Raw genomic sequence first — 12,617 nt, 5'->3', positions numbered from 1 at the left:
GGCTGACCAGAAAAAAATATCAAGTTTACTGCCAATGCGGTCAAATAAATTTTGAGCAGAGGGTGAAAACCTACAGCACTGACAGCAACAGAGAACTTGGCAGGAAACAGATGGGGAAAACTCACATCTCTGCAAGTTCGAGAATGTGCTCCTGATTGGGGGTAAGTGGTGAACCAGCTACGTATTTAACAGAAAATCTTGGAATGGGAGAGCCAAAGGGTTGAGATGGGCTCTCCACACATCCCTGCTGGCTGGGAAACTATGCACATGTGCAGGAGAGACCCAGGAGAGCCCGGTGGAACGTGAATGCTGTTTCTCCAGGACCCAGCACAGTGCCTGGAATATAGGAAGTGCTCTGTTTATGTTGAATCGATGAATGCTAGTCGCCATATGCAGTATATCTGTCTATGCGTTGCCTTAAGTGCTTTTCAGAACAAGACAGGGTATAAGTAAACACATTAAGAACTAATATTATTATTAAATAAGATATGTTGGGAGAGGGCTCAGCAGAAAGGAGCCATTAAATACCTGAGAATCCAGGTACATGGGAGCAAATCCAGGGAGAAGCAATGGACATGGTAACAGACAAAGCATTTGCTCCCCTGGAAAAGCTCTTTCCCTGACACCCTAAATACACAGGCCTTACTCTTGGTACTTTTCTAAATGCAGGCTGGCTCCTTTGTGTTGAAATCTTGCTTGGGAGAAAAAAGTGTATGTGAAGTGCTTAACACAGTGTTGGTAATGAGAAAACTCAGTGGAAGTGTTTGTTTTTAGGAATGGTGTGATAAGGTCTTCTGGACTTTCCTGCCTTGATCCAGATTTCATGGCTCCAAATAATTTTGCCAGGAATGATAAAGACCCACATGTTAAGACACCTCCTCCATTTCCAACTCTTGGTCTGTAACTTCCTGGGGGAACACAAGTAAAGCCCATTAGACCAGAAGTTTAGTCAGAATTTGGGGGCTCATTCAGCCTGGTCCTTGGGCAGAAGACTGGCTCCATGTGTGTGTTGCTGCTCAGGGCTTGTAAGACCAAGAAAGGGCTTCTCTTGAGGTTGGAACAGGGCCCAGGAGTATGTGAACATTTGGGTAGGTTGGGCTGGCATGAGTGACTGATGACCCCAAATACACCCCCCACTTCCCTCCTCAGGGGACAGTGGCTTCTATTTACAAGGAGGCAATGAACTCCCAGGAGAAAAGACACCCAGAGAATACCTGGTGGAAAGCACCCAGCTAGATTCCTGAAGAGCAGTGCTCCCTTCTTCAGGGTGTTGCCTGATAAGAGAGTTTTCATCGTTCTTGGCAGTGTAGGCTTGCTCCTCTCCAAGAACCATAACTCGGGTGATGTTAGGTGTATTAGTCAGCTCAGGCTGCCACAACAAAGTACCACAGGCTGGGTGGCTTAAACAATGGACTTTTATCTTCTCACATTTGTAGACTCAGTGTCCCAGATCAAGGTGTGGGCAGGGTTGGCTTCTCCTGAGGCCTCTCTCCTTGGCTTGTAGATGGCCGTCTTCTCCCTGTGCCCTCACGTGGTCGTCCCTCTGTACCTGTCTGTGTCCTAATCTCCTCTTATGTCAGGATGCCAGTCCTGTTGGATTAAGGCCCAGCTATACAGCCTCACTTTATCATAACCACCTCTTTAAAGGCTCAACGCCAAATACAGTCACATTCCGAGGTACTGAGGGTAGGTCTTCAGCATAGGAGTTTTGTTATGATTCAGCCCATCACGTTAGGTAACCGAGGGGCAGGGGCAGGGGCAGCTTAAGGCTGTAACTTACTCAGCAAGATTGGAAGAAAAGAAGAAAGAGTGTACAAAGAGGGGCTTTGAAGGGAATTAGGGAATTAACATTTGTTTACTTAGCCTCTACAGACACAGGCAGTATCCTAGGTGCAGTTTAATGAAATTTCACAACCATCTTATAAGGAAATTATTCTTCACCTTTTAAAAAAAAATTGACCTTCCTTTCGTCTTTGTTTTTAAAATCTTATTCTGATGGTGGTGGTTGAATCTGTGAAAAAACTTTAATTCCAAATGTTCAAACTCGTTTTGACGTTCAGCTCTTCTCTTGGCTCCTCTGAGCCCAGGCAGAAATGTATGAGCCTATCATCTGAGCATTAGATTAGTTCCCCGAAAAGCAATGAAATACCCTTCAGCATCCCTAAACGCTGGCCTGATCCCACCTGGACATCAGGGGACTGCAGTTTGGTGTGGTCAGTTGTGTGAGGGGTAAGCCTGGGATTGTACATGTGTGTACCTTCATGCGGGGGTTGGGAGGAGGGTGGGAGAGAATTTTCTGCTGAATTTTGTCTGACTGAATGAATAGATAAGAGATCTACCTCTTAAATGAGACACTGAGCATTTTATTTCTTCTTCACCCTTCGTCCTACACAGACACAACATATCCTGCATGATACACCCGGAGACCAGCTACGTGGTTTGAGGGGGCCAGTGAAAAATGAAAATGAGGGGGTCTCTTGTTCAAAACTTGTTGCTGAACTAAACTTGGATCCGCTTGCGTGACGCGCAGCAAAGCCAACCCACTGACACCGGGCTGTGGGGAAGGAGAGCACAGCGTTTATTGCAGGCTCCAAGCAGGGAGTCCAGGCAGCTCATGTTCAAAAGGCCTGAACTCCCTGATGGCTTTAGGGGAAGGGATTTTAAGGGCAACGTGAGGGAGAGGGTCCCCAGGTGCATGACCAGCTTGTATACGTCCTTCTGATTGGTTGGTGGTGACGTAACAGGGTGGTATTTCAGGAGTTAACATCATCAACCTTCTGGTTCCAACCGGTCTAGGGTCTACCTGGTCAGCAGTTTCCACCTGGTGGAGGTTTCAGTATCTGCAAAACAACTCAAGGACACGACTCAGGATATTATCTGTAGCCCCTGAGGAGGAACTAAGGGCCCTTGACTTTGTTTTATGGCTAAACTATTTTTATTTTGTCTTGCTCAACTGCTTTCCCTTGTTTCTGCATTTTCTCATTTCTCTGATTAAATTTGCTCTCTGGAACTTGGGGAAGGCCTAGGAGGCTAAAACTTTTCTACAAACAAGAGGTGGAGGACACAGGGGTCTGCCCCGGGGAAAGTCTCGCAGGGTCCCGTTCGGTTTCAAAATGATGAATAAGTTTAAGATGGTGACAGCCGAGCTTGAACCCAACCGTGAGATCCTTCTGGGTGGGGGCCCTGGGGGGCTGCCCAGGTCACACACACGTGAGGCCAACCGTCTGACCCTGCCACTTGTCTCCTGGGGTCATTGGACCGAAGGGGACCCTCCTGGTTAATTATTATCCCTCTCTAGATGAGCAGCTGATGCTTTGTCTTCACTTGCAGACTCTCCATCCCTCATCCCTAGTTACCATGGATGCATTCTCAGCTGGCTTTCCCGAGAGAAAGGAAAACCCGCCTCTGGCTCCAGATGTTCCTGTTAGTCTGCTCAGCACTGGGGATGCGGATGGGGCTTGGTTCCCTGGTCATAGCTGACAACCCTCTGTCACTCTCCTCCCACCCGGCTCCTCCTCTCTGAGGCCCCCAGCATTCCCAGACTCTGCCTGTGGTGGTAGAAAAGTGGGAACACCTTTGGAATTTTATCGTTTCTATGGCAACGAGGCTGGCAGGACTGCTGGTGCATGTTTTCCGGGCGGAGTCCTCTTCTGTTTCTTCTCCAGCCAACCATTCTGAGTGGTCGGTGGAGGTGACTCAGCTGGCAGTGCTGGGTGGCCAGCCCTTCGCTGTTCCCTGGGCACAGGCTCCTTTGTCCTGGCCTCACCCAGACATACTGACACCACAGCTCAGCCTGCTTCTCTCTTCCCTACTCTCCTCATCCTGATTCCCTTCTTTGCTAGCTTCTCATCAGCATGGCTGGTGGGCATTTGTACCAGCCCTCGGGTTGCTCCCAGGGCCTTGCAGATATCAGGGTGCTTCATCCTACCACACTCAGGTTCCTGAGAGGTACCCCCAGGATAGTCAGCAACACTATCTTTATACCCCCAGCCCTTTTCAGTGAGCCACCAAGATGCTTCCTGAACCTAAGGGGCCAGCCCCATCCTTCTGAGGCGTGATGTAATGTGGGGGTGGTTATGGGGTAGCAGGGGTATACGGGGTGTGCACAATGGTAAACCGCCACTTTAAGAGGAAATCCTCTGCTGCTGTGCAACCCAGCTTCTGTCTCTGAACCTCAGAGATGACCTTGAACTCTGAGGAGCCCAAGGGGTAGTGAGGGCCTGAGAGCCATGGGAGTCAAGGAACCTGGGTTCTGGTCCTCTGTAGCAGGCAGAGTAATGGTCCCCCAAATGTCCATGTCCTAAACCAGTGAATATGTTACCTTACGTGGCAAAAGGGACTCTGCATATGTGATGAAGTTCAGGATTGTGAGGTGGGTAGAGATTCCTGGGCTATCAGGTGGGTCCAATGTAATCACAAACCTCTTTATAACAGGGAGGCGGGTGGGTCAGAGCCTGAGAAGATGTAATGCCAGGAGTAGGGGTTGGGGTGATGTGACCGCTGGTGGGAGTCACGAGACAGAGAACGTGGGCAACCTGGAGAAGTTGGGAAAGACAAGGAGACTGGTTCTGTCCAGAGCTTCCAGGAGCAACGCTATCCTGCTGACACCCTGGTCTTAGTCCAGTGAAAGCCATTTTGGACTTCTGACCTGCAGAACAGTGAGGTCATATATTTGAGTTGCTTTAAGCCTCTAAGTTTGTGGTCGCTTGTTACAGCAGCGAGAAGAAATGAATACGTCCTACACCTGCCGTTAATGGAGCTACTTGACTCTTGGGTGGGTAATTCCTCTTTTTCGACCTCAAGTTCTTTACATTAGGGAGTGATACACAATCATTTTCAAACATTCACTAGAAAATTTAAAGGAGCAGGATGGTTTTATTAGTTGAAATCATGTGCAGAAGCCCAGTGTCAAGCAGGTGAGAGTGGAGCTTCTTTGGTGCTTTGGGACCTGCTGGGCAGTGCTGAGTAGTCAGAAGGCGCTGGCAGAGCTGGAGGTGGGCCCTCAGCGTGTCTCTTGTTATTGACTTTCTCTCTAGGGGGAAGGTGGGAACTTGTGTACTTGATTGGTTGACAACTTCTGACACACACCAAAAACTCATTGGAACTGAGTAGAACTTAAACTACTGTTGTTGTTTTCTTTTTTAACGCTATGACCTTTATTTATTTATTACTTTTTATTTAATTTTTTAAAATAAATTTATTTATTTTAGGCTGTATTGAGTCTTCGTTGCTGCGTGCGGGCTTTCTCTAGTTGTGGTGCGTGGGGCTACTCTTCATTGCAGTGCGCGGACTTCTCATTGCGGTGGCTTCTCTTGTGGAGCATGGGCTCAGTAGTTGCAGTGTGTGGGCTCAGTAGTTGTGGTGCACTGGCTTAGTTGCTCCGAGGCATGTGGGACCAGGGATCAAACCCGTGTCTCCTGCATCGTCAGGCGGATTCTTAACCACTGCGCCACCAGGGAAGTCCCTACTGTTGTTATTAATGAGGCTTTATACACGTATCTTACTTGGGGTGCTCTATACTACTTATAAGAATAGACCTCATCTTCAAGGTATGTCCATTTCTTGCAAGATCCTCATTTCAAATCCCTGCCTGTTCAGGAGTTTAAGCAGGGAGGTAATGGCCATTAATACAACACATCATCTGGAAAGAACTGCAGCTAGTTTGCCACTGTTATTAAAATTGACTTTGGCAGCCTGCCAGCATCCTCAGTGCCCTTGGGGAAGGTCCACTCTCCCTGGAGTTTTCCTTTTGCTTTTTTTCTGTTGCTCTTGAAGTCTAGCCAGGGTCCACACTCGTGCCTCTATACGCGACTCTGAGTTTCAGATGTCTAAAGTTGGGGACCTCCTACGACATCGTGCTCAAAAAGTGGAAGGGATAAGTAAAGGGGGCAGCAGACTCATTTTCTCAATGGCACAAAAATTCTCTGGGAGGATGCCAAGGGCAATGTAAACCCAGCCCGACTGAGAAATCAAAGCAGCATTTAAAAAACAAATAAGCTTCATGGGCGAGTATCTCAACTCCCTTAATAAAAGCAACTTTAGGACTAGACAAAACAAACACAGGAGTGGAGGAGGGTTATTAAATGTGAACTTGTGTGTTCTGTACCGGAAAATTTTCTACTTGGTCTTTCTCTCTTCCTCTTGATATAATGTATAAGGATCAACAGAGGAACTTGTTAAAATTGCAAATACCTGCATTCTTCCAAACCCAGAGATTCTGCTTCAACAGGTCTGGCATGAAACATTCCAGGTGGTTCTAACATGCATGGCCCTAGGAGGAAATTAGGACAGTCATTGACAATTGCATCTGAGCTACCGAAGTGAAGATAGCTTTAAGTCCACTCTTGGAAGCTCGAACAAGTAGGACCCTTGTGTATACTTCTTTTTATTTCCTGCAGTGCCTCTTTCTACAGAATTTTTTTGGGTGACTGCATAGTAGTTCTCTAATAAAAAAACATTATCTTTGTTATACAGCATTATGTTATATAATGCCAGCTTTAAACATATTGTAATCCAATACCTTTTGCATATAGCAGTCTAGTTTTCCCAACACCATTTATTGAAGAGACGGTCTTCTCCCCATCGTATATTGTTGGCTCCTCTGTTGTAAATGGACCATATATGCATGGATTTATTTCTGGGCTCTCTATTCTGTTCCATTGATCTAAGTGTCTGTTTTTATGCCAGTACCATCCTGTTTTGATTGCTGTAGCTTGTAGTATAGTTTGAAATCAAGAAGCATGATGCCCCCAGCTTTGTTCTTCTTTCTCAAGATTACTTTGGCTATTCGGGGTCTTTTGTGGTTCCACACAGATTTTAGGATTATTTGTTCTATTTCTGTGAAAAATGCCATTGGAATTTTGATAGGGATTGCACTGAATCTCAAGGTGGCTTTGGGTAGTATGGCCATATTAACAATATTAGTTCTTCTAATCCATGAGCATGGAATATCCTTCCATTTATTTGTACCATCTTCAGTTTCTTTTACCAGTGTCTTATGGTTTTCATGGTACAGGTTTTTCACCTTTGAGGGGAATTCTTGAGTTCCCATGCTTCATCCTTGCTTCTTTGCTTCTATGTTCTCTCTCTTTCACTGTTAAGAATTCTTTCTCCTTGGCCTTGATTCCTTTTGCAATCCTCTCAGTGGTTGTAAAGAGCTCTCCAAGCAAAGCTAGAAACTGCTGAACCAAGATAAAAAGCCTTCTCCTCCTTGCTGAGATCTTATTCATTCATTCACTCCCTCATTTGTGCATTCCACAAATAATGGTTGAGTGCCTACTTTATGCCAGGCATGTCCTTGAAATGAGAGGTACAGAGATGAAGAAGACAGTCAGGGTCCCTGCCCTCATGCAGCTTATATTCTCGTGCAAAAAAATAAACAAGAGAGGGAGGGAAAAGAAAAGAGAGAAAAGAAAGAAAATCAGAGTTGTAGGCGCTGAGAAGGGAATTAAAGGGAGGTGGTGGATGGCGTGACCAGAGGACTCTAGATTGGGTGGTTAGGGAAGATTAAACATCTGAGAATCATCTGAATGTCAAGAAATTATTATGCAAGTAGAAAGAGGGGCATTCAGCCAAGCAGGACCATGTGCTCAGGGAATGTAAGATCAGACCAAACAAAACGCAATTAATGGTATAATTTTGTGCCCCCACTAAATACATGTTCAGAAAATCTTATTTCTCTTTTTCGTATATCCATTAAAATGGACTATTCAGAGCCAGAGTCAACTGTGGGGAAGTGGAGCTCAGCAGAAAAAAGAGACTACTGGAAAATGTCAGCTGCCGAATGCAATGGTCAATTCTGATAGAATTTCTTTCCACAGTAATTTGCCACCCTGCCTAGGCAGGAATCCTGCCTTTTCTTATTCTCAGAGTAGAAAAGAAGAAGAAACCCAAACCTAACCCAAAACATCCCACCTCATCCCAAACAGAAATAACCCCTATTACCCACCAGCTCCAGCCATGAAAGAAGAGATTGCCATCAGGGTATGATGTCATTATATTCCGCTTTAATTGGAGCAAAGGAGCAGAGAAGAGGTGAGGTTTTGGGGAAGAATGCTCAAAGGACTACACCCTTCCTCCTTGATTGTTTACAGCAGCCTTGCAATTAAATACTAAAAATATACCAGCTATAAATTGCTTGACCAACTCACCAGCTGTGGACTGAACTGTCACCCCCAAATTCATATGTTGAAGTCCCAACCCCCTCATGTGACTGAATTGGAGATGGGGGCCTTCAAGGTGGTGATTGAGGTTAAACGAGGTCATAAGGATGGAGCCCTGATCCGATGGGACTGGTGCCTTTATAAGAAGAGGAAGAGATACCAGAGATCTCTCTCTGCCATGTGAGGACCCACTGATAAGGCAGCCATCTGCAAGTCAGGAAGAAGAGCCCTCACCAGGACGGGACCATGCCGGCACCTTGACTGGCATGGTCTTGGACTTCCAGCCTCCAGAACTGTAAGAAAATTAATTTCTGTTGTTTAAGTTGCCCAGTCCATGGCTGCCCAAGCAAACTAAGACATTACCCCACCTCTAGTTGGCACAGAGATGGTGCAGTGAAATGAGTGAAGGATCATGACTCCCCACTCCATCCCCAAGTCTAGTGTTGGAAAAATATCCAATGAGATCACGGTCCCTCAGGATTTAGTGTCAAATAAAAAAAAAATCTCTGTTTTTCATAACTTAGAACTAATGTATTGAATAGTGTTTAAAGCAAAAGTTTAATAATATTTAAAATTTTAACTTTTTCATTTATAGCAGGCCATTTGAAATGTTTGTTGAGTGAATAAATGAATCCATGAAAATGATACCACTGACCCCATAATAGCTAAGACCTGTACTTTTACATTTTTCCCCCAGTATTGAAGTCAGTCTTATGTTGGACCAAGAGTGGCTCTGTATCAAGCAGGTGTGTGTCAGCTACACCCTCACCAAAAATGGAGCACAATGTCAGGGTGCAGGATAACTTTACGGGACCCCAGGCACTTTTGCCTTGATGCGCTCCTTCCTCCATGAAAAAATTTTAAATTATATTTTATGATGACATTCTTCTGATTTTAAAAGAAATGAACACGAAAACACTTTTCCGAGCCCGTGAAAGTATCATGTGCCCTGACAGATGTTCCTTCTCTGTCTGGAGTCCAAGTCCTGCTTACATCACTTTTTGGCTGTATGATTTTGGGGACAATCCCTCGGCATCCTCATCTATAAAAATGAGGTGAATGAAGGTGTAAAAATATGGAGAAAAATCTTCCATGTTAGCAAGAAACTTCTTTGATGTGGGGGGTACTTTGATAAGAGTCTTGGGATGGGGTGTGCTGGAGGAGTAATAGTTTTGTGAGGGGTGCAGGGTGAGCTGGAGCTGAAGACAGAAGAATTTTCCTCTCTACCCACCAGACCTGGCAGAGGAATTTTGGGGTCAAGGACAGAAACGTCAAAGGAAGAGTCTTAGGAAGAGGCTTGTCTTTGTCTCCTCAGGTCATCTTCAGGAATATCCCCATTTTCCTTTAATGCTTTCTGAGAGTTGAATCTATTTGGGGAGAGTGGAGGGTGCTGAGTTCTGCTCCAAGGTGGGCCTGGGTCTAGAACAGAAGCTCTTAGCCCAGGGCCCAAAAAGCTCTCAGTAAACGCTGCCCTTTGATATTAACAGCCCAAGGCAGGCTTGAAAACATGGTTCTGCCCAGGAATAAAAAAGCAGGGAGCAATCTTCATAGCACACTCTGAGGTCAGCTGACTCTTATTTAAAAAAAAAAAGAAAAGCAAACAATTATATTTATGAGCTTCTTCCTCTCCACTGCCTCAGATGAACTGACATCTAACTAACTTTACTAGTATTGACTCTGCTAAATATGTTTCTTTTATTCTCAGGACTAAAAAGCAAATGTGATTTTCTAGTCCAGGTAACCTGGCAACAGTTAGGCCTTGGAGATGTCCCTCTAGAGCTAAGCTACCACTTCCCTCTGCTGGAGAAGTTTGGAACTGCAGCTTCAAGCGCTGAGAACCAGAGATTCTAATTAAACAAGGGTCTGGTGCCTGGTGGTCACCCTGGGACTCCCTTTGCTGGCATTCTTGGAACTCCCTTGGCCCCTCCCCTGGTTGGCATCTCAGCCTGGGTTTCCCCTGGAAAGCAGAGCCTGAGCCCCAGGTCTGCATGGAGGCAGTTATTTTGGAAAATGATCCCTGGGAACAGGAGGGAAAGACATCCAAGGGGTTCTTGTGAGATAAGAGAACATGTATATGCTGGTCTCTGTCCCCAGGTCCTGGCGCAGGGCTCCTGAGACCCTTGTCACTTCCTGAGTGATGAGCGCACCAGGAGCATCTTTTATCCTAATATTTGCTCCTTGACCGTGGTTCCCTACACAGAGCTCCCAAATCCCTTGGAATTTCCTGGGTGAGAGCAGTGTCTTTCTGTTCTGAGGAGATGACTCTGGGATCCACTTCAGAAGAGTCTGGGTGGGGACCGGAGTGGAGTGGGGATGGGACAGGTGACACAAGATTGATCAACTATACACTGAGGACTGTGGAAGCTGGGCCACGAGTACATTGTAGTTTATTACCACATTCTCTCATCTTTTCCCTGTGTTTGAAATTGTTCATAATAAAAAACACTTTTTTGGAAAAATAGCCATTCCAGGCTAGATTCACGGTGGTAGGGAAGGCGGAGGAGGGTGTATGGATGAATGACAGGAACCTCAGACGTCTCCAGATGCTTTCCTAAAGCATCACTGTGTGCAGACAGTGCATTTCAGGGGCGAGATAAACAGTCCATCAGGGGAACCGGACACCTTCCTCCAACACCTGCTGGTTCCAGGCTTTTCCAAGGCAGACTTGTCATTCGTGGTGAGAACCTGTGGTCTCTGAGAAGTAAGTCCTAGTGATTATTTCACCAACAAGTTCTCCATAATTCATTTTTAAAAGAAACAGAGAATTAAACCTGAAATATGTCTTTAAAAAGAGATGGGGAGGCACCACGCCAGAAGCTGAGTGGTTCACGAAAGGATGGCTTGTTGTCTGAGTTCAGTACACAAGCCTCGGGGCGCTGTCGACCCGGAGGAATATTTCAGAGGGATTACCTGAGCTCTTTGCTGCTGCAAAGACGGATGCTTTCTAAGTGGAACCTCTTCTCACAGTGACCAGGCATGATGCCGAGTAAAATAATGGTCACAGAGAACATCACCAGCCCCTAATGAGAAGCTGTTGACAGAAAAATTGCTCTAACCTTCATCAAAAAGCCAATAAATGTCAAGGAAGGGACTAGAGATGCAGCAGCTCATAAATTCCTTCTCCAGGGGCCACTGGAGGGGAGTTAGGGGACCACGCACTTGCTCAGCCTTTTCCCTGAACGTTGCTAAGGAAACTTCCGGAAAGCTTGGATTGTTTATGGGGCTGCTCACCCTGACAGTCTCGAGGGGATGTCACCAGGAAGGGCACCCCAGCTTCTGGTCAGAACATCCTGCGTTGAGTACCAGGGCTGGCTAGGTCTGTTATCTTTTTAGTCAGCTAGACCTTGTCTGTGTGATGTCACAGTTTGTAAGGTAACTGGGCGCTGAGATCCCTTCCGCTTGGTTCCTGTAATACTTATTTCCTGTGGTCATTTAGCAACCGGTCGGATGGCCCCACTGTAACGCGCCTTCCATGGCTAAATCTTGTTTCCACTTTTTTGTGAGGGATGGGGGGTGTTCCCTGAGTGACTGATGTGAATCTATCCCTTGACTTAGTTTGGGTTCCCCAAAGGCGGACCCCGAATCAAGGGCCCGTGTGAAGGCGGTTTATTTGGAAGGTCATCCTAGGAAGCACAGGTGAGGGCGTGGGACGAGGTGAGGCAGGAAGGAGAAAAGCTGATAAAGTTTGCGTTAATGAGCAGGTCAGCGCTATGGTGGGCTCAGCCCTGCCGGTCCCGCCTGAGAAGACACAGCCCCGTACCTGAGAGCTTCTTCCTCCAACGGCCAGGGTCCAGGGCGGTTATCCACACCCCCCACCTGCTGTGTTGAGGGGTGCCCCTGGAGGCCTTACCTCCCCGCCATTTTGGGGTTTGTGTTGAAGGCTGAGCCCGTTATGAAGGGCCAGCACCACCACAGAGGCAGAGACAAAGTGCTTGGGGGCGGGTCTTAGTCTGCTCGCTGTAACAGAACACCTGGAGGACTGGAGGACTTAAAAATAAATGTATTGGGCTTCCCTGGTGGCGCAGTGGTTGAGAGTCCGCCTGCCGATGCAGGGGACACGGGTTTGTGCCCCGGTCCGGGAAGATCCCACATGCCGCGGAGTGGCTGGGCCCGTGAGCCATGGCCGCTGAGCCTGCGTGTCCAGAGCCTGTGCTCCGTCCGTAACGGGAGAGGCCACAGCAGTGAGAGGCCCGCGTACCGCAAAAAAACCAAAAACAAAATAATCAAATGTATTTTCTCCCAGTTCTGGAGGCTGGAAGTCCAAGGTCAAGGTGTGGGCAGGTTTGGTTTCTCCCAAGGCCTCTTTCCTTGGCTTGTGGACAGCCTTTCCTCTGTGCATAAATATCCCTGGTGTCTCTCCTTCTGCTTATAAGGACACTAATCCGTCTAGATTAGGGATCCATCCTTACGACCTCATTTAACCTTACTACCTCCTTATAGGCCCTAGTTCCAGAT

The 12,617-nt window shown here is 46.7% G+C and overlaps 1 protein-coding gene across 1 annotated transcript in view; it reads left to right on the top strand.

The window, feature by feature from the left end:
- Nucleotides 1-12,617, top strand: part of UPF2 (UPF2 regulator of nonsense mediated mRNA decay) — a gene marked incomplete at its 3' end in the record, with an annotated part of 212,002 nt that overhangs the window by 198,052 nt on the left and 1,333 nt on the right. The window lies entirely within an intron of this gene.

The sequence above is a fragment of the Grampus griseus genome, assembly GCF_964374135.1.
Source record: "Grampus griseus genome assembly, chromosome: 2".
Taxonomy (NCBI): domain Eukaryota; kingdom Metazoa; phylum Chordata; class Mammalia; order Artiodactyla; family Delphinidae; genus Grampus; species Grampus griseus.
Note: the sequence above shows the minus strand (reverse complement) of the source record. Positions and strands in the feature narration are given on the sequence as shown.